The sequence below is a fragment of the Balaenoptera ricei genome, chromosome 6 (assembly GCF_028023285.1).
Source record: "Balaenoptera ricei isolate mBalRic1 chromosome 6, mBalRic1.hap2, whole genome shotgun sequence".
NCBI lineage: Eukaryota > Metazoa > Chordata > Mammalia > Artiodactyla > Balaenopteridae > Balaenoptera > Balaenoptera ricei.
This window is the reverse complement of record NC_082644.1, coordinates 79,344,903-79,363,209: the sequence shown is the minus strand read 5'-3', so window position 1 is coordinate 79,363,209 and position 18,307 is coordinate 79,344,903. Positions and strand designations below refer to the sequence as shown.

The 18,307-nt window shown below is 42.8% G+C and overlaps 1 protein-coding gene across 2 annotated transcripts in view; it reads right to left on the bottom strand.

Annotated features, from left to right (window-relative positions):
• The window catches only part of GCNT1 (glucosaminyl (N-acetyl) transferase 1), a 52,061-nt gene extending 36,082 nt beyond the window's left edge, over positions 1-15,979 (bottom strand). For both annotated transcript variants that reach the window (XM_059924953.1, XM_059924954.1), the window contains exons 1-2: positions 15,875-15,979; positions 14,932-15,051 (exon numbers count right to left, since the gene is read on the bottom strand). The gene's annotated coding sequence lies outside the window, so the exon portion shown is untranslated. The remainder of the gene's footprint in view (positions 1-14,931; positions 15,052-15,874) is intronic.
• Between the last annotated feature and the right edge of the window lie 2,328 nt (positions 15,980-18,307).

The following is an 18,307-nucleotide window of genomic DNA, read 5'->3' as shown; positions in this document are numbered from 1 at the left end:
AATTAAATACAAAGAAAAAATATTAAAAGCAGCAAGGGAAAAACAACAAATAGCATATAAGGAAATCCCCATAAGGTTAACAGCTGATCTTTCAGCAGAAACTCTGCAAGCCAGAAGGGAGTGGCAGGACATACTTAAAGTGATGAAAGGGAAAAACCTACAACCAAGATTACTCTACCCAGCAAGGATCTCATTCAGATTCAACAGAGAAATTAAAACCTTTACACACAAGCAAAAGCTAAGTCAGCACCACCAAACCAGCTTTACAACAAATGCTTAAAGAACTTCTCTAGACAGGAAACACAAAAGAAGGAAAAGACCCACAATAACAAACCCAAAACAATTAAGAAAATGGTAATAGGAACATACATATCGATAAGTACCTTAAATGTAAATGGATTAAATGCTCCAACCAAAAGACACAGACTGGCTGAATGGATACAAAAACAAGACCAGTATATATGCTGTCTACAAGAGACTCACTTCAGACCTAGGGACACATACAGACCAAAAATGAGAGGATGGGAAAAGACATTCCATGCAAAAGGAAATCAAAAAAAAGCTGGAATAGCAATTCTCATATCAGACAAAATAGACTTTAAAACAAAGACTATTATAAGAAACAAAGAAGGACACTACATAATGATCAAGGGATCAATCCAAGAAGAAGATATAACAATTGTAAATATTTATGCACCCAACATAGGAGCACCTCAATACATAAGGCAAGTCCTAACAGCCATAAAAGGGGAAATCGACAGTAACACAATCATAGTAGGGGACTTTTAACACCCCACTTTCACCAATGGACAGATCATCCAAAATGAAAATAAATAAGGAAACACAAGCTTTAAATGATACATTAAACAGGGTGGACTTAATTGATATTTATAGGACATTCCAGCCAAAAACAACTGAATTCACGTTCTTCTCAAGTGCTCATGGAACATTCTCCAGGATAGATCATATCTTCGGTCACAAATCAAGCCTTGGTAAATTTAAGAAAACTGAAATCATATCAAGTATCTTTTCCAACCACAATGCTATAAGACTAGATATCAATTACAGGAAAAAATCTGTAAAAAATACAAACACATGGAGGCTAAACAATACACTACTTAAAAACCAAGAGATCACTGAAGAAATCAAAGAGGATATCAAAAAATACCTAGAAACAAATGACAATGAAAACACGATGACCCAAAACCTATGGGATGCAGCAAAAGCAGTTCTAAGAGGGAACTTTATAGCAATACAATCCTACCTTAAAAAACAAAATATCTCAAATAAACAACCTAACCTTACACCTAAAGCAACTAAAGAAAGAACAAAAAAACCCCAAAGTTAGCAGGAGGAAAGAAATCATAAAGATCAGATCAGAAATAAATGAAAAATAAATGAAGGAAACAGTAGCAAAGATCAATAAAACTAAAAGCTGGTTCTTTGAAAAGATAAACAAAATTGATACACCATTAGCCAGACTCATCAAGAAATAAAAAGGAGAAGACTCAAATCAATAGAATTAGAAAGGAAAAAGGAGAAGTAACAACTGACACTGCAGAAATACAAAGGATCATGAGAGATTACTACATGCAACTATATGCCAATAAAATGGACAACCTGGAAGAAATGGACAAATTCTTAGAAAAGCACAACCTTCCGAGACTGAAACAGGAAGAAAGAGAAAATATAAACAGACCAATCACAAGCACAGAAATTGAGACTGTGATTAAAAATCTTCCAACAAACAGAAGCCCAGGACCAGATGGCTTCACAGGCAAATTCTATCAAACATTTAGAGAAGAGCTAACACCTATCCTTCTCAAATTCTTCCAAAATATAGCAGAGGAAGGAACACTCCCAAACTCATTCTACGAGGCCACCATCACCCTGATACCAAAACCAGACAAAGATGTCACAAAGAAAGAAAACTACAGGCCAATATCACTGATGAACATAGATGCAAAAATCCTCAACAAAATACTCGCAAACAGAATCCAACAGCACATTAAAAGGATCATACACCATGATCAAGTGGGGTTTATCCTAGGAATGCAAGGATTCTTCAATATACGCAAATCAATCAATGTGATACACCATATTAACAAATTGAAGAATAAAAACCACATGATCATCTCAATAGATGCAGAAAAAGCTTTCAACAAAATTCAACACCCATTTATGATAAAAGCCCTGCAGAAAGTAGGCATAGAGGGAACTTACCTCAACATAATAAAGTCCATATATGACAAACCCACAGCCAATGGGTATTCTCAATGGTGAAAAACTGAAACCATTTCCTCTAAGATCAGGAACAAGACAAGGTTGCCCACTCTAACCACTATTATTCAACATAGTTTTGGAAGTTTTAGCCACAGCAATCAAAGAAGAAAAAGAAATAAAAGGAATCCAAATTGGAAAAAGAAGAAGTAAAGCTGTCACTGTCTGCGGATGACATGATACTATACATAGAGAATCCTAAAGACGCTACCAGAAAACTACTAGAGCTAATCAATGAATTTGGTAAAGTAGCAGGATACAAAATTAATGCACAGAAATCTCTTGCATTCCTATACACTAATGATGAAGAATCTGAAAGAGAAATTAAGGAAACACTCCCATTTACCACTGCAACAAAAAGAATAAAATACCTAGGAATAAACCTACCTAAGGAGACAAAAGACCTGTATGCAGAAAATTATAAGACACTGATGAAAGAAATTAAAGATGATACCAACAGATGGGAGATATATCATGTTCTTGGATTGGAAAAATCAGCATTGTGAAAATGACTATACTACCCAAAGCAACCTACAGATTCAATGCAATCCCTATTAAACTACCAATGGCATTTTTCACAGAACTAGAACAAAAAATTTCACAATTTGTATGGAGACACAAAAGACCCCGAATAGCCAAAGCAATCCTGAGAAAGAAAAATGGAGCTGGAGGAATCAGGCTCCCGGACTTCAGACTATACTACAAAGCTACAGTAATCAAGACAGTATGGTATGGTACTGGCACAAAAACAGAAATATAGATCAATGGAACAGGATAGAAAGCCCAGTGATAAACCCACGCACATATGGTCACCTTATTTTTGATAAAGGAGGCAAGCATATACAATGGAGACAAGACAGGCTCTTCAATAAGTGGTGCTGGGAAAACTGGACAGTTACATGTAAAAGAATGAAATTAGAACACTCCCTAACAAATTCAAAATGAATTAAAGATCTAAATGTAAGGCCAGACACTATAAAACTCTTATTAGAGGAAAACATAGGCAGAACACTCTGTGACATAAATCACAGCAAGATCCTTTTTGACCCACCTCCTAGAGAAATGGAAATAAAAACAAAAATAAACAAATGGGACCTAATGAAACTTAAAAGCTTTTGCACAGCAAAGGAAACCCTAAACAAGATGAAAAGACAACCCTCAGAATGGGAGAAAATATCTGTAAATAAATCAACTGACAAAGGATTAAGTGAGAGAGTGGCATGGACTTATATATACTACCAAATGTAAAATAGATAGCTAGTGGGAGGCGGCTGTGTGGCGTGGGGAGATCAGCTCGGTGCTTTGTGACCACCTAGAGGGGTGGGATAGGGAGGGTGGGAAGGAGACGCAAGAGGGAGGAGATATGAGGCTATATGTATATGTATAGCTGATTCACTTTGTTATAAAGCAGAAACTAACACACCATTGTAAAGCAATTCTACTCCAATAAAGATGTTAAAAAATAATAATTTTAAGCAATTTATTTGGGTTAAGGATCATACATACATTAGTTTTTATAGAGAATAAGTGAGCCAACCTGTAATGTACTTACACTATACTTGATACATAATGAGCCTTCAATGAACATTAGCAATGTATTCATTATTATTGTTTATATTTCCTCATCTGGACATTGTTCAAATCTTTAATTCCTATCTAACTTTTTTCAGACACCCCGCCCCCCAAATAAGAAACTGTATCTCAAGTTTATTGACAAATACCTGAATACACTTAATTCCACACAAGCAGCTATTATACAAAACACTGTGTTATACAAAAAGCTATTATACAAAACCTATCATATAGGTTCTAGGGGAAAAATACAATCACAAATAATGCATCTTCCTGATCTCAAAGAGTTCACACAAAGGTTACTTGCTGAGCCTTCTGCGGGAAATTATAGGCTTGGTCAATACAGTAAAAAACTATTTTGGAAACAATTCATCCATTGTAGAGCTGCAAGAAACTTGAGAATGCATCTAGTCCGGCTAGAAACACCAGCTGTGGTGGGCAGTTACTAGGTTGTGGGGGTCAGGTGGATCCTGTGGTCCAATAAATTATGAGAAATGTGGTCAGAAAGAAAGTTGGACCAGATGCTGTACTCCCGGGCTTCTTCCTTCTAATAGCTCTCAAGATGGTAATGCTCACCATGAATATTTAAAGACAGGAACAAGGGACAGGGTATTCAGAATTTCTCAAATTTGACCAAGAACACATTTTAGAGCAGCAGATTACAACCATAAAAAATCCAGCTAGTCCCAAGCCCCACTCTCCTCTTTAACTCACGAAGAAGCTGGGGCCCAGGGGCACAAGTGACTTTTCTAAGGGTCAACTGTGAGTGGAAAGGCTGAGCGTTCACCCTGAACTTCACCCTGTCAGAATGTGCGTTTTTACACTCTACTGCTTTGCCTCAACTCAATTTGGTGGGGGAGGGGAATGGGGGTGGGGGAGATATGAAGGGCCGGCCATACAAACCCAAAAGGGAAATCTGATTCCTGTGTGGTTAATGGCCATCAAACTTCGCTTCTTTTCTTTTCTTCCATCCCCTTTCAATACAGGTCAAATTTCATAACCAAAAAAAGAAAGAAAAAAAAGTCTCTATATGAGCCCAACAAGAAATCTAGTGTATTATTTTCTTACATTTACACTTTATTTTTAACCTCCCTACCTCACCTCCCCAAAATGGTACTACTAAGCATGATCAATCTACCTTGTAACGCTGACTTTCACCATGTTCCAAAATCACATCTACCATCAAACACTGGTCTCTTTCCTAATGGGTCCAATTTAGCAGAGGCTAATCCTCAAAAAAACCAGAAACGTCTAAGGATGTTACAGAACCAAACTTGGGTCCATGCATCTGTGCACAGTAAAGCCAATCTACTGACACTGGGTTATGGTGAAGGAAAATTCAGCCTTTATTGTAAGGCACCAGACAAGGAGTCCGGGTCTGCCAATGCTCAAAAAACCCCAAACTCCTCGACGGTTTTGGGGAAACAGTTTTTTTTTAGGCAAACTTTGGGGGGCAGGTCTGCAGGGTGTGTGCCCTTCCTCTGATTGGTTGGTGGTGAGGCAACAGGGTGGTGTTCCAACAATCTCAACCATCAGCCTTCTGGTTCCAACCAGTCTGGGGCCCACGGGCCTGAAGTTACCACCCTCCACCTGGGTGAGGGGCCTTAGTTCCCGTAAAAGAGATCAGAGATCCCTTCAGGAGAAACCAGGGCCCCCTGACTGATGGCTGCACTATTTGTTCCTTGACTGCCTTTCCTTTGTTTCTGCATTCCCTCCATCCTCTAAGTAGTAACTATTTGAATCTGACCTTTGGAACTCAGGGAAGGTCTAGGAGGCTAAAATCTTTTCCCTACAACAAGAAGTGGTGGGGCATGGAAAGGCTTTGTACTTGGGAGGGCTCCACAGGGTCCTGCTTTCATGGATACCAAACAAGGTGTTCAAAGGCACTCATTTTGATTTGTGCATGTGTTTGAAAATCTTGGTGTTTTTTTGTTTGTTTGTTTTTTTCCTTTTTTGGCCGTGCTGTGCTGCATGCAGGATCTTAGCTCCCCGACCAGGGTTCCCCTGCATTGGGAACGTGGAGTCTTAACCACTGGACCGCCAGGGAAGTCCTGAAAATCTTGTATTTTTATAGCCATGCCTATTTTCAGGGAACTTGCAAGTTCTCTGATAAAAGGCAATCAACACAATATTGTTAGGTTGACTACAGTGTACTTTTAAAATACTTCAGCAGAGCCAGTAAGATGTAAATGTGCTGGTTTTCATCTATACCTGGGAGCTAGAGAGGTCAAGAGCCCTAAACAGGAACACATTCCTGGGACAGCCACACTCCAGTGGCAGCTACTACGAGTGCTTCAGGTATTTTCACTGCAAACCAGAGGTTTTGTTAATTAGCAGGAGTGTTAGAACTGGATCTTCCTGGGTGAAGCTAATGACTTTGATTAACAGGGCATTTGAGCAGAGTGGACAAAGATGAGATCAGGATGCTCCATCTATGTGGATGGGTTAGGGATATTCTAGAGGCACGTCCTACGCTTACATCCAAAGGACACATAAGCCTGGCAAGTCAAACAGCCTGGGATGGTGCCCTGGGAGCATTACTGGGTCCAGCTGCTGATTCCAGAAAATTCGTGATTACCTGACTGCAACATGATGATGGTCAGCTGAATCCTGCTGGAATGTCTGACACCCTGTGCCTCAAGTCAACCTTTTGCGGGAGAGGCAATCAGAGCTCCAAGACAGGACACAGCTGACCTGGACTGGCGTTTTAACCTTCACCTGCCCAGAGAACTGCAGCCCTCCACCAATCTCTGCTTGCCAAAAATACCCAAACTGGCTTGTACGGGTGCACGGACAACAGCAATGACGTGGCTAGTGAAAGGGAAGCCACATGACTTAAAGCATTTACCTGTCCCAGAGCAAAGGGCTGACGACAAGATTTCTTGAAGTTCCATGGCTTTTTGTGCTTGTTTTTTAAAGTGTTCAAAGTGGCTTGTTTAAAGGAAGTTTAATGTACACATTTCAAGGGAAACAAGACACAGCATTCAATTCCTTCCAGAGTTTGAGCACTTATTTTTACTCTAATAGCAGTTTTATTTTCCACTGAGTGAGCTACAGGAGCGTATCATGGGAAAGAGGCAGTTTTAGATTAAAGTTTACAAGGAAAGCAAGTTTTCAGACTGTCCTATGTGTGTGGCGGGGGGGAGGAGAGACACAGCAGTTTGACTCAAAGTTTTTAATGATAAGCTTGCAAAATTTTTACTACAAATACTAAGAGTAAAAGCTTTAAGTACCTTCAATATATGTATATTTCTTTAATAATTACATGTACTACTGTACATATGTACCTTAAATGATGTGCATTACAAAACAAAAAGGTGGCGCAAGAGGAAATAAAACCTATTAGCTTAGTCACTTAGGGCACAAGAGTTCTTGCTCACTACAAATTTTTATTAATATTTGTAATGAAAGCAATATATTAAATATGCTTCACTATTTTTGAAAACCCCCAATTACTTTGCGATCCAGCGCTTGAATGACTGCTTCCAAGCTCAGTGTACTGTAACATTTTGCTTTAATGGCTGTCTGGGGTGACAGGGATACACTGGAAAAACAGCAGAACACACTTAGCTCTGCTTCCCAAATCTTGATACTTTTCTGTCTATTGACCAATTATAAAAAGCTCCTTGATGAGATTCAACTGGTAAAGTTTCAATCAGTCGTTCTTGCAATTAGTCTCAGGTGTCACATTTTTATAAATTCAACAAATAGATTCAAAACTTACTGATATTCTTCACCTAAAACATTTTAACAGGTAGACAATTCTGTTTCCAAGTTTTTAAAAGTTTTTTCTGGGACTTCCCTGGCGGTCCAGTGGTTGAGACTCCACGCTTCCATTGCAGGGGGCGCGGGTAAGAATCCGCCTGCCAATGCAGGGGACACGGGTTCGACTCCTGGTCCAGGAAGATCCAACACGCGGCGGAGCAACTAAGCCCCTGCAAGCCACAGCGACTGAGCCCACGGGCCTAGAGCCCGTGCTCTGCAACAAGAGAAGCCACCGCAATGAGAAGCCCGCGCACCACAACGAAGAGTAGCCCCGCTCGCCGCAACTAGACAAAGCCCGTGCGCGGCAACAAAGACCCAACTCAGCCAAAAATAAAAATTAATTAATTAATTAATTTTAAATAAATAAATAAATAAAATAAAAATGAAAAGTTTTTTCTTTTGGGAAGGGGAGAGTTTTGATAACTCACAAATCTACCATATTTCTTGGCACCATGTTCACATCCTAATGCAAACGTTTTCCAAATGGTTATTTCCAAATGCCTCTGTAGCATAAATTTCTTCTGAAAAGCAGTCACTCCCCCTCTCCTTGTGAGAATTTCACACTTATCTTGGATTGTTCCTGCTCTCCAAAGTAGCTGCAACTACTGACAGGCACAGCAAAACTGGGAAAGGGCAGCAAATCTGGAAACCTTGTCTTTTGTTAAAAAAAAGATGCAGACACCTGTAAACTCAACCACTCTTAGGTGGGTGCCGGGAAGAGAACCAGGGATGCTGAGTGGTGCGAAGATGGTCACGCTCCCTCCCCAGAGCATTATAAAGGATGGTAAAGCATCCACCACCTGAAGCTGCAATTCTCTCTCATGCCCTGACACACATCCAACGAGGCGAATGCTCAACTTCAGCTCCCGTGGCTGAGAATCAAATCTCAGGACACCTGTAACCCACTCACAGCTAAGTCTCAGTTCACTGTTTGAGAGATGCCGTGATTTAAAGCCTTTGTGTTGATAAAACAACTACATAACTCAATGATACCCTGTCACTGGCAAATTGCAACACTTCACAATATGCTTAAGGGCGAGGTGAGGAGGGCCCCACCTGGGCGAGGAATCCCAGCCTCCTCCTCCTCCTTAGGAAATCACACTCCTCGCACAGGATAGCAGATCCAGAAGGCACCAATGGCAACACAGACTTTAACTATTAAGACAGCTTGGTTTCCTTCTTAAATATTTACAAAATTATAAATAGAAGGTCTTATACTTTCCTTCAACACCCCCACAGAATCGTCATTTGCCTCCTGCTTTGGATGCCAATCTATTTCGTTCATAATGGTCTCAACCTAATTGTTCTTACACAATAGGCAAATACAGTAAATTCCAGGTAATAGGCTGGAGCTCAATGGGGCAGAATGGCTTTAAATGGTCTGGTAGCCGAGGGAGTGGCTCTCAACCTTGGCTGTACACATGTTGGAACTACCGGGGAGCTTTCCAAGAATACCGATCCCCCTCCCTGAGATTCGATGGAATTGGTCTGCAGTTTGACCTGAGTGGCAGGAATTTTTAAAGCTCCCAAGTGTTCCTAATGTATAGTCAACACTGAGAACTTGGACATGTACCTGCACATTGAGGAGGGAGCCTGGGAAGACCCTTTCCCTCCAGAAGCCTCCCCCCCACCCCAGGGGCCTTGATGTCCATCAAAATAAGCTCTCAGGTGAGCATTAATGCCTTTAGTCATCAAGTATAAGGTGAGGGCTTCCCTGGTGGCGCAGTGGTTGAGAATCTGCCTGCTAATGCAGGGGACACGGGTTCGAGCCCTGGTCTGGGAAGATCCCACATGCCGCGGAGCAACTGGGCCCGTGAGCCACAACTACTGAGCCTGCGCGTCTGGAGCCTGTGCCCCGCAACGGGAGGGGCCGCGATAGTGAGAGGCCCGCGCACCGCGATGAAGAGTGGCCCCCGCTCGCCGCAACTAGAGAAAGCCCTCACACAGAAACGAAGACCCAACACAGCTAAAAATAAATAAATAAAAATAAATAAATTTTAAAAAGTAGCTATAAAGTCATATTTCAATTGATTCTCAAACACTGCAAATCCTGCTGTTAATCATCTTAAAAAAAAGAAAAAAAAAAGTATAAGGTGAAAGGTGGGAAATGATTTGAAAAAAAGGTAGTAAGAGGCTATTTCAGGTACGTGGGGCTGAGGTGCTTTTTACAACACTTCTGACACCAAATGCGGGGTTTTTCCTCCTGACGCCCACCAATTCTGACACCAACTGGGTACTCAACCATTCAGTTCAATTCTGTCACGAACTAGCTGGAGTCAGCCCAGACCCCACAGATTAAGGGCTCAGTCCCACAAGACTGCCCGCACTTCCGTCATCAGCTGCAAATGGGGTGCCCAGGCAAATTATAAATTTGGGGGTTCCGTGAATTCAGCGTTTCTCATGACACCCCAACCCCAGGTTCAAAAATTTGCTAGCACAGCTAGGATTCCAGAAAACACTTTACTTACTACTACAGTTTATTAGAAAGCATACAACTCAGCAACAGCCAAAAGGAAGAGATACATAGGGCAAGGTATAGGGGAACGGGTGCCGAGCTTCCTGGCTTCTCCTCCCGGCAGACTACCCCTGCTCAGCACCTTGATGTGTGCAGCAACCCAGAAGCTCTCCAAACGGTGTTGTTCCAGTGTTTTTATAACCCAATCCCTAGCACCTCCTCCCCTTCCCAGAGGTCACCGTGTGGGGCTGAAAAGTTCCAACCCTCTTAATTACTTGGTCTTTCTAGTGACCAGTCTCATCCTGAGGCTACCTAGGGTGCCTTCTCACTCCCACATCCTCAGCCTCTCCCATCTCTGCTAGAAACTTCCCAACAGCATCAGAATACGTTCAAGTTTCTTCAATCTCAATTTGAAAAAACAAGTCAAAAAGAAACAAGCAAAGAGTGGGCCACAGACCCCATATTTCCTCCCTACCCCGCAGGTGTACCTGGCTTCTCAGTCTTAACCAATTTCTCCTCTTCATCCGAGCACAATGATCAAACTCTCCAGGACCAGCCCCCTCTGCTTCTCATTCTACACCCCTCTTTGGATGATCTTTTTTAAGCATCTCATGCTCTGACAGACTGAGCTAGTGGAGCACTGGAGGATCTTTTTCATATGCAATACCTCCCAAACATGTCATTTCCACCCCAGATCTCTTTCAGGAGTTCCCGTTGCCTACTCCCTGACTCCACCTGGACGTCTCACAAGCAAACAGATATGAATGGATTACCTTCCCTCTCCCACCCTGTACCAACCCACTCCTCCTCTAGTGCCTTCAACCATAAATGGTTTCACCATCCTATCCCACTCAGGTATTTATGCCAAACTTTTAAATCATCCTTGATACCTCCCTCTCTATCAACTATATCCAAATAGTCACTACCTTCTTACTGATTTTTAACTACAAACTCAATGTCTCTCTCCCTCTCTCCCTCCCTCCCAAGCCCCCCCTCTATCCCTGGGTGCCTGAAAAGCCTTTGCACTATTGCACCCAATTCTCCCCCTCCCCAGGGTAGCCGCATATGACTGCACAGGCTGTGCCCACACAAAGTGACTGGCTCAGGGGGCTACCTTTAGGCCTGATCTGGTGAGACAAACAGTACACCTTTTCTAATTGGTCCACCCAGAAGGGAAGCCTTTTTCTGGTTTGCACAAAGGCACTGTATATGCCAACAGGGCTTACCCCTCCAAACACAGCAGTGACGATATCATTTTTTAAACCCAAATCTAATCATCTCATCTCCCATTTGAAAGCTTTCAATGAGATCTCCCTACCTTTTCATTAAAGTCCGAAGTCCAAAAAATGACCCAAGAGGCCTCATCCCAAGCCACGTTCCTTCCTTGGTCTCAACCATTTCAGCCTGGAACTTTAAACCCTAATTCACCTGACTACTTCCTTCTAATTTTTAAGGCCTCATTTTAAATGTCTCTTTTTAGGTGGACCTACCCTGAGTAATTCCCTCCCCTAAACTAGGTTAGGTCCCCAGGTTAAATGTTCTCTGGACATCTGTGCTTTTCTGAAGTACCACTTATGACTGTGATTGCCTGTGTGACTATGTGCTAGTCAGCCCCCTGCCCCCCACCAACCAGCCACTAGACTAAATGGTTCATAAAGGCAGGGACCCTCTATCCCATTCACAGCTGTAGCCCCAGAGCTGACAATGCCTGGCATCAAACAGGTGCTCAGTAAATAGCTGTTCAATGAGTAAACAGGTGCAGGTGCCCAGGTCCCTCGCAAACTATCTGGCTCCCTCTTTAGCAAAAGAAAAATTAATCATGGGAGGAAGTTCGTAGTAAATTTAGTGCACTGCTTATCAAATACACATAGACTCCTGATTGGAAATATTTGGACAATCAAAGAATCAGAAATTCTGGGTGCTTCATGGCAGCAGGAACACTTCTCTGGATTTGCATTTGTAACCACAATCCTCTTTTGAGCTATGGACAGAGTTTTACCAGGGCCAGTTTCCTGTGTGCCGTTGCACAGGACCCTGAGCTTTGCTTAGCGCTCAGCTGTCTGTCGCCACCCTGAAATTCTTCATAATATTTAAACAAGGGGCCCCACAAATTATGTAGCCAGTCCTGAGTCTTACAAATTAGTCTGATTTCTCTAAGGATGCATCGTTTATAACCAGGGCAATGTTTTCAACCTCCCATGGTCTAAAAAAAGAGGATTATACTTGCAGGACATTTTTCCTTCTGATAAGCAATATCATATATTACTTAGCATTCTCTTTTATAAAATTAGGACATCTCAGACTACAGAAACACATGGTTGTCCTAGTTATTGCTGTTAGGCAAAAAGTTTTAAATTTCTTTTAAAACTAAATTCCACTCTGAACATGACTTAGATTGAGTCTCTCTTTTAAAATTTTTGCTTAAAATTTTTTGTTTGTTGTTCTAATATTAGGGATTGTGTCAATTTTTTCAAATCAATAACCATGGTCCACTGATACTCCATCACCTTAAAAAAAAAACTGAAAGACAATGAGCACACTAAAGAGAAAAATGAAAACTGCTGTATAACCCCGTTTTAGCTTCCACATTTTAAACTTTAGAAATTTGACAGCTGCAGCAAACACTTGAGATTTCTTTGGCGATAAAACCTGGCAGAATACACGTGGCCATTCACGAAGAACACTGGTTTAATCATCTTTATTATAAAAATATTTTAAATGTCAGATGTTTAAACTTTACCAATAGCTTCTCTACTCATTAGAAGTTTAAAGTTAACTGTGTTTAGTATACAGTTTAGTTAATAAACATCTAGAGCATTTTAACTATTGGTGCATGTTTTTCTCAACTGGGTGACTCTGTTCCCCAGGGGACATTTGGCAATGTCTGGAGACATTTTTGGTTGTTATAACTAGATGGAGGGGGGACTTCCCTGGTGATCCAGTGGTTAAGACTCCGCCTTCCAATGCAGAGGACCCAGGTTTGATCCCTGGTTGGGGAACTAAGATCCCACGTGCCACAGGGGCGACTAAGCCCACACGCCGCAACTACTGAGCCCCTGTGCTCTAGAGCCAGAGTGCCACAACTAGAGAGAAGCCCGCGCACCACAACAAAGAGCTCGCGTGCCGCAGCTAAGATCTGTCGCAGCCAAATTAATTAATTAATTAATTTAAAAAAAAAAAAAAAACCTAGACGGAGGGGACTGGTGACATCCAGTGAGTCAAGCCAGGGACACTGCTACACATCTTACAATGCACAAGACAATCCCAACAGGAAATTATCTGGCCAAAAATGTCAAAAGTCCCGAAGTTGAGAAACTCTGGTCTCAGCGTACATGCGTTTGCTACAGATAGGCAAAAGGACATATGACAACCTGAAGCCATGCCTCCTGTGTCAAAGCCATTGTGGTTAAAAGTACAGACGGGCCCCAGGAGAAAGACCAGATTTACAAGAATAGTCATTTGGGAACTCCCTTTTTAAGGCAGGGAGTAAGGCATCTGACATCCTGAGCTAGTACCATGAATAAACAGTAACAAAATTCCTTGGTTGGCCCAAAAAAGACTACTTTCCTCAATGCAGCTACACTAATGTACACTTCATAGAAAAGAGAAATTGAGATTCAGAAGAGATCATTTTCAATAGTATTAATTTGTTTCCTACCACCTCATTTCATGAAAAATGTACAATATATACATCATAGGTCAGAATTTTTCATTCACTTGAGAATGTGATCACCAGGTATAGCAGTTTCTAAGAGATTTGAAAACAGATGATGCAGCATGAACCAAATGTGATTTGATTTCTTGTGTTTTAAAAAAGAAAAAAAAAGAGCCAATATTTAAAGTCCCTTTTTACATATTTTTTAATAAAGATTTTTCAGTTATTGGGTGGGGGAGCTCTGGTCACATTGGGCCAGAATTCCTGCACAGTTATAGGGAGGAAATGGCCGATACCCACCCAGGTGTTGGCAGGTCCTCTGCAGGTCATCTGGGACCAATCAAGGTCCATTTAGCTCTCCCCACACATTACTTGCTCCGTGCCTGTAAATCTGTTGATTTCATTTTGTAAATAGTTGATAGTTCTCAAGAAAAACATTTTCCTTAGCGTTAAGCAACTAAATTGCAAATGGAAAAGAAGTAACTAGTGACTTGAAGCAGTCCTATAATTAATCAAGGATGAACTATAATTAATGAAGAATGGAAGGGCCAAGGCTGAGAAGGCTCTTTCCAAGGTCAGGCTGAAGCAAAGGCAGAGGAGCTGACAGGAACCTTTAAACCCTCACCATGAAACAGGGAAATCAAACAAACAAACAAAACTTCTTTCATCTATCAATAAAACTGAGTAAAAGTAAATTCACCGTATATTACATTGTTTTTAAACATAGAGGAGTTAGCCACTTCTGAGAACTCAAAATCTTCCTAGCACTACCATCCTGAAGGCCTGCAAAAAATCCATTAAGCGACAGCAGAGAGCCACAGAGCCCGCATTTTCCTTCTTGCCCTAACTGAAATCTGTTACCAAATCCTCTGGCAGGGGGGCTTGATTGGAACTGCCTGGGTTCCTAGCAGGTAATTTACACTGATCTTTAACAACCATTCAGCCCTCCTCCTCCCCTTTATAAAACAAATCTGCCTTTCAGAACAGCTCTAAAAGGGGGGCAGAATGCCCCAGAGGAGCATGCAAGTCCCTGACCAGATGCCTCACCTACCCCTCACCAGATGCAGACCATGCTTTCTCTGAACACTGTATATCTTCCCAATTTGCCTCTTGTCCTACTAATTCTAAAATGAAGATTCTCTTCTCTCTCAAAAGAAATCACAAAGCCAAGGGTGTGCAGGATGTCAGGTGATACAAGACTCACCTCCAACCGGGCAGCCCTAAGGCCGAGGCTGGACCTACAAGCGACCTCATCCAACGGGAAAGATGAGAAGTGTGTAGCAGGCAGGGGTGCCTGTGTTTTGCTCGGCGTCCAGAGAAAGGGCTGCAAGGGGGGAAAAGAGCTGTGAGCGAGAGCTTCTTCCACCTTAAAAGCTAATAAACAAAAATTGGAAACATTTAAATCAGAAATTGGGTGCTAACAACACAAAACCAAAAAGACACCGAGGAAGGGAGTAGAATGAGTTTAAGAAGAATCACCTGTTTCATCATAGACTCAGCTGCACGCGTTTCCTAGACTCGGCGTGAAGGATAGAGAGGGAACAGGAAGATGGGGAGACGCGTGAGGGCTTCAGAGCCCTTGAGTAGCGTCTCTTTTCCAGTGGTTTGCCCCAGGGTGAGTCATTTATTATCCTGGAGTAGGCTTCTTTTTCAGTAGAATGGGGGTAATAAATGCCTCTCCGCAGGGCCACAGTTAGGATTAAATGAAGTTAAAGCCTCTGGCCCGAAGGGACAACAATGATTAACTGTTCGCTCCCTGACTATCCACGCCCGCAGCCGCCAACTCCGATTCCTAAGCTCCTACTCGCTACGTGGACCAGGGGGAAAGAGACCAGAAAAAGTGGCTTCCAGGTGACACTGGGAACCAGAGTCCTAGCCCCAGGCTCCCCTGACCGGACGGAAGAGTAGGGTCGAGGCAGGGTCGCCCTGCACCATCCCCGGCCCCGGGCGCACAAGCTCGAAACCGATTCCCACCGCGCGTCCTCTTTCTCCTGCCCCGGCTACGCTTCCCCTTCCCCGGCGGAGCTGACCCGGCTCGGAGTAGCGGGGTCCTGGCTAAGACCCGGCTCCCTCCCTCCAGCCTATCCTTCCCCTTTCCTCCCCTGCAGCCAGACAGCCGAGCAGGGACCTCGTAGGGAGTTAGTTACCAGCAGCGAGCGCCTGGTCCCGAGGACGCTGGAAGGTGCTGGGCCGCGCCGGTACGCTCCTCGCCTGGCGTTACGCTGCACTGCGCTGCGCCGGTGGCGCTGGAGGACCTCACCGCCCGGCCTCGGGCCGCCCATCCGCGCGCCCGCGCGCCACGCCCCTCGGGCCGCCCCTCTAGGCCCCGCCCAGCGCATCCCCGCCTAGCCGGCCTCATGGGCCTCGCCCGCCTCGCCCACATCTGCTCTTGCAGGCGCCTCGGGCCACCCGGCAGAGGTCAGCACACCCTCAGGGCGTTTCCGTGGTCTGGGCGGAGGGCTGGACTCCGCGTGCGTCCTCTCTCTGCTTCCTCAGGTTGGCCCGGGTTCTTAGTTGGGAGAACCGCGTGAGGACTGGGCACGTGAGTGGGGTTTTTTATACCCCGTTCCTCGGAGGCAGGAAACGCGGGAAGCGCTGTCTTCTCTGATTTTAAAAATAAAAATAGGTTTTATAACGAAAAAGAAAAAAAATTAATGCTAAGGCTCTTTACATCATGTTAAAGTTTAGAGGTGACCGTGTAGTTTTTTTTTTCCCTGATGAGCTTTGCTTACTAAATTTAGCATTTTAAAAAACTCATTGCATTCGTGTGCATTTTCACATGAAAACTAAAATTAAATTAAATTGTGGAACAATCCTCAATGCTATGCAAAGTAGAAAGCACCTCTCTCCTGCCCTCATTGCCCGTAGCATTGTGTCAATCATAAAAGTCCGCACAATCTCCCTTGCAGCAAGAGGAATATTGTGTACGTGTTTTCTTCCGTTGAATTTTTAACTCCTGGAGCGCAGAACAGGTTCTTACTTATCTTCATATCACTTATTCATTCAACACATATGTACTGAAAAAAATGAAGGAACTAACTGGATACACAGTCACTTCCCTGCCCACAGGGTCCTGCTGGAGCTGTAGGGTAGAGCTGAGACCTTGTTAGTGGGTGGGCTTCCCTGTAACAGGAGGCTTGCCTGGTGTCCACCATTCAGAGGAAAGGAGGTCATTGCTCACGGGAGACGCGTGAACACAGAGAGCAGGGCCGGGAAGCACTGAGTATCTGAAGCTCATCTTCTTGGGCTTTGGTCTTGATGAGATTAGATGCCCTAGGCACAGGGTTAGCTGTATACACACGTCCACACAAAGCAGAGGATGACAGCGCCCAGTAAGTGGAGCATAAATCTGCCACACTGCACAGCACACAGGTGTCACGTTAACCCACCTGTCTCTTTTATGAACACCTGGCCTTTTCTCTTCTAGACGTTGGAATATTCTGGGAGGAGTGCTCTGGACTCAACTCCTCCCCACCCCTGTGCCAGAGTGTTGCTGGGCGAAGCAGGACCATGCAGGTCAGCTGTACTGACAATGGCGGAGTCACTAGTGAAATATTCCTCGGGGAAGGTAAATCTTGCCTCTTCCCTGAGGAGATTCCTCCTCCAATGATAATCTTGGAACATCTTGCTTTCACCTTATTTAAGAATCTTCTTAATGCGTTCTGTGCAAGACCTAGAACAAGGGGAGCTCCTTGTTCATGAACCTCTTTTAAGCGTGGTTTATATTTTTATCATGGAAACAAAAGTATGAACCCAAAATATCTTCTGCAAATATACACAGAATTTACATTTTGGTCAGAACTAGAAAAAAAGTAATTGCAATTTTTTTTTCAATCTATTGCTAATCCAGATGACCTTTTTTACTAAAGGACAGAATTATATTTTTTAATTCCTTAAGTAAAGCCATTGTGAAGTCAATTATGCTAAAACCTTAATACTGCATTATGAAATTAAATTCATAAATTTTATTAATTCAGTGTTTGAAACTAAGCCTGTCACTTCTTTCCACTAGACTAAACATGTTTCCTCCATCCTCACTTGACCAGTTTTTTATTTACTGTGCTTACATCAAGAATATTTTAAGTTTGTTTTTAATTGTCAATACTTAGTATTCCTATTTAGGGGAGCAGAATATGCCACCCCAAAATATGCCTCTTGGGCACAAGGATCATTTTAAACTGGTTATTTTTAAGAAACTGAGACACAAGAGAAGCTCTGGAAACTAAGTACTGTAAAAGTTACCCTTTTGTAAAGATATTTTTATATATAAGGGAAATCACCCTTTGTGAGGGTATCTCCCTCCCTCGACTAGGAAGAGGGGGGAAGACCAAACCTCTAAAACTCTTATCAATGCAGCACAATGTTCCTTTTGTTTACTGTGTGTTTTTGTGTGTTTTTCTTTTTTTGATAACTGCTCAAAGTGACTGTCCCCCTACTCCACCCATCTTCTTTTGTCTTTAGCTGAAGATGGTATTTAAGGTGAGGACTTGCGCCAATTGGGGAAATTACTCAATTTTACTGGGCCTTTCCCATGTATATGTGTTATAAACTTTTGTTTGTTTTTCTCCTGTTAATGTCTT